Source organism: Bidens hawaiensis, unplaced genomic scaffold, assembly GCF_021521415.1.
Source record: "Bidens hawaiensis isolate Kalapana, Puna unplaced genomic scaffold, B.hawaiensis_p1.1 tig00035918_1, whole genome shotgun sequence".
NCBI lineage: Eukaryota > Viridiplantae > Streptophyta > Magnoliopsida > Asterales > Asteraceae > Bidens > Bidens hawaiensis.
The window spans coordinates 1,802-5,996 of NW_027505389.1; the positions used below are offsets into that span (position 1 = coordinate 1,802).

General features: G+C 37.8%; 1 pseudogene; it reads left to right on the top strand.

Moving 5' to 3' along the window:
• The first annotated feature begins 476 nt into the window (after positions 1-476).
• LOC143612876 (benzyl alcohol O-benzoyltransferase pseudogene) lies at positions 477-3,043 on the top strand (annotated as a pseudogene).
• Positions 3,044-4,195: the final 1,152 nt, after the last annotated feature.

A 4,195-nucleotide genomic window follows, 5' to 3' on the forward strand; every position in this document is an offset into this window, starting at 1 on the left:
TGCCGATTTATTTTTAGAATATTATGTAATTTTGAAAAATGATTTTTCTGCAACGACCATCACTAGTGGATGGGCATTATGTGGCGTTTTGGAGCCATAATGCTTGGGGCACCGCCCTTAGGCATTATGGATGGCACTATGGTGAGGAGCGTTATGTATATAAGGTTGTGATGGCTCACATTTTGAGGGTTTTGTGAGAGAGAGGTAGGGAGAGGGGGAGGGGAGAGAGATGTTTTAGAAGCATTTTTCAGCTACACCCACTTTTTTATAAAATGCCTAAAAGCTGACTAGGTGACACACTGACACATGACACAAAATGCTGGAATGTGTCTAATTTCTACGCATGGTTTATAATGATAGTATCGTTGTCTTCACTGTGCAACTACCATATCCGTTCCTATCCACAAATTTTTTTTCAGCATGCCCTTATTAATATACTCATTTCACACAAACTCAAACTCACAACCCTAAACCAAATATGTCACAAATCACCACCACTCCATTGTCATTTAACGTCGGAAGATATCCGCCAGAGCTCGTTGTTCCGGCTAAACCGACACCTCAAGAACTAAAGCCTCTCTCCGACATCGACAATCAGGATGGCATTAGGTTTCAGCTTCCCATGATTCTCTTTTACAAACAAAATCCAAATATGAAAAATAAGAATCCTGTAAATGTTATAAGGGAGGCTCTTGCCAATGTGTTGGTGTTCTACTATCCATTTGCGGGCCGGTTAAAGGAAGGTCCAGCCAGGAAGTTGATGGTGGACTGCTCTGGCCAGGGTGTGTTGTTTATTGAGGCGGAGGCAGGCGTTACATTGAAGCAGTTTGGGGAGGTGCTTTGCCCGCCGTTCCCTTGTATTGAAGAGCTTATGTACGATGTTCCAGGCTCTAGTGGCATCATCGATTCACCTTTGATGTTGTTTCAGGTGAATTATGTTGCATGCAAACTATATATGGGCGTGCTTATTGGAAGAGAAAACTGACTTAAATATTATTGGTTACAATAACTTTTTATTGATTACTCATTCAAAACCTTTACCCAATACCTACATTTCTAGATCTAACCTTTATCTAGCGATCAAGACAGTACCTTAATAATCATATTACAATTAAAACTAACCAACTTAAACAATATTACAATTAAAACTAACCAACTTAAACAACTTGTTAACTTAGGTTCCCAATTGCCAACATTTTTTTTCAACTTTTAAAATTTAAAACAAAAAAGTAAAAATGTATCTCTTCTATGATCTTATTTAATATTTTCTTGTATCTTTTATTTATATCTAATTTAGTAGTAGCCAAAACTGTATTCTTTTTTAATGTCTAATTTCTTTTAATCATTGTTGTATGTGAGACTTGAAATCAAGAATTCCATTTCTTAAGTCCCAAACTTAGATGTTTAAAGGTTCCGTCTTTATCAACGAACCACCATCTCATTAATACTAGTAAAAACTATATACATCTGGATCTATATCTAACTAATTAAAATTAACATATATAAACTGATATTTATTTTGTAAAATCTTAAATATATATAATCAAAACCTTTAAAGGCTCGCTAGGCCTCCTGTTGCTCCCTAGATCCTCTCATGCTATCAGATTGTCTTATTTGTAAATGAAGGTTTCTTATGCATTTGGCCCGAATTCACAGGTGGGTCTCACCAAACCCAGATAACCCTTAAACGGGTTATAACATCATTAACCTCACCAAATATTGATATGAAAAATCCTATAAAATAGGGATATATTAAAAATTAATATATGATTTCTTTAAAAAAAGATATTATTTATAATTAAAAAAACAATTTTATATTATAAAAAATTAGCAGGTCATGGGTCTCACCATACCCAAGTAGCTTTTAAATCGGGTTATAACATCTCATTTATTTGTGAAACTCTTTCATCATCAAATGATAAGCATATTATTAACTTATGTACAATAAATAAAATTAAAATCTAAAAAATATATAAATATTATAAACGAATAATATAAAACAATTCTGTAATGCGAGAGATAAAAGCTAATATAAAAATAAAATAAATAAACTAGCTTTTGGTCATTGATATATGTTTATCAATTGTTTGATTGGTAGGTGACACGACTATTATGTGGAGGTTTCATCCTTGGTGTACGAATGAATCATACCATGAGTGACGGAGTAGGACTTGTACAATTTATGATAGCGTTGAGTGAATTGCAAAGGGTGCATCCCAACCATCAACTTTGCCAGTATGGCGAAGAGAGTTGCTTTGTGCAAGAGATCCACCAAGCGTGACATGCACTCATCCTGAGTATGATGAAGTTGAAGACAGTACCAATGGTACAACTGGCCTAATAGATGACATAGAACGTAGGAAATTTTTCTTTGGACCTACTGAGATTTCAGCTATTCGTAGGTTTGTTCCAAAACACCTACAAAAATGTTCCACCTTTGATGTGCTTTCAGTTTGCCTTTGGCGTTGTCGTGCCATTGCTTTGAACCCTAATCCCGAAGATGAGATGCGTTTCATTTGCATCGTTAACACACGTTCAAGGTTTAACCCGCCCCTACCTTTAGGATACTATCGAAATGTTGTAGCCATTGTAACAACCATTTCCACAGCTCAAGACCTATGTAACAAACCATTACGCATTGGAGCTTGTGATGAAAGCCAAATCTAGTGTTACTGAAGAGTACATGAGATCTGTTATTGACCTAATGGTTATCAAAGGACGACCCCACTTCACATTCACAATTCCTCGAACCTATATAGTATCAGATTTGACCCGTGCTTGCGGATTGACTGAAGTTGATTTTGGATGGGGAAATCCAGTATATGCAGGGCCTACCAAGGCGGGAGTGGGTGATCTCCCACATGTTGGAAGTTTTTTCGTGCGTATTAAAAGGCATGACAGAGAATCTGGGATCATGGTGCCCATATGGTTGCCAAGTGTTGCTATGAATAGATTCGTCAAAGAGCTAAACACCATGCGGATGCAAGATAACAATGATCAAGTTAACCAAGAACACTGGTTACCCGCTCGGCCCAACCTATAATATTCATTTTGTAACTTCTGATTTATGTTGTATGGTATTGTTTCTAGTAATCAATCAAATTGTTACTTAAGAGTCCATATGTTCTCCTCCAAGCAGTATTACATGTGTGAATGGTTTATTGTATCAACATATAATAAGTTTTTATATATTTATCATTGTATATTTAATGTAACAATTTTATTATCTTGGGCCTATATGATTTAGCATTAAGATGTAACATCCTCAAAATTTCGATCCAAATTTGACAAATTAGGAAAGTTGAGGGATCAAAAATAATATCAAAACAAGATATGAGAAAATATTAAATAAGAAAATATAAGAAAAATAAGGAAATAAAAATATTTCCTAAGTTAAGTATTCTTACATGAAGCAAATAAGTAAAAGAAAACTCCATCCCACATGGAAGGATGTAAGAAAAAGGAAGCACTTTACTTGGGTATAAATAAGGAATATAAATCTCATCCCACATGGAAAGTGGTAAAGAAATGGAAGCTCTTTATAAGAAAGAGATTTTCCATAGTAATATTCTTTTATGGATATCATGCACCAAGTGGTCCTAGCGGAGGGTGCGTAGCACCCGACGCGCACGGGCTCGGGCGAAGGCGAAGGCGAAGGCAAAGGGCGTTGAGCGCAATGTGGCGCACTTCGCATGCTCGCATCGCCGCGAGTCGCCTTAGTATTTTTGGACAACGAGAGTTAGACCAGATATGACAAGCTACTAATGACAAAGGACCAAAAACGAAAAATAATATCCAGGGACCCATCGCGATACGCGACGAGTCCAAGGACACGGCCATCTCGTACCGCGATGAGCCGTAATGAGTCAGCAACACGTGTCGCACTCAGGCGACACGTGGCAACGCACCAGGACACGTGTCAGACCACGTGGCATACGTGTCAGGCCACGTGGCGACACGTGGCTTGACACAAGTACCGCGACGCCGTTGAAAAAGGAGTCCCATCGAGTACCGCGATGGGATCCAAAATCAGCTATAAATAGGGAAGGCTACGGCTCATTCACTCACACCCACATCCACTCTCTCTAGAATTTCACTCTCTCAACCTCGGTTTACGTGACAAGCACCGTTTTGCGTGCCACCGTACCGACAATCTTTACCTCGTAATCCGTGCCAAATACCCTGTGTGTTTCCT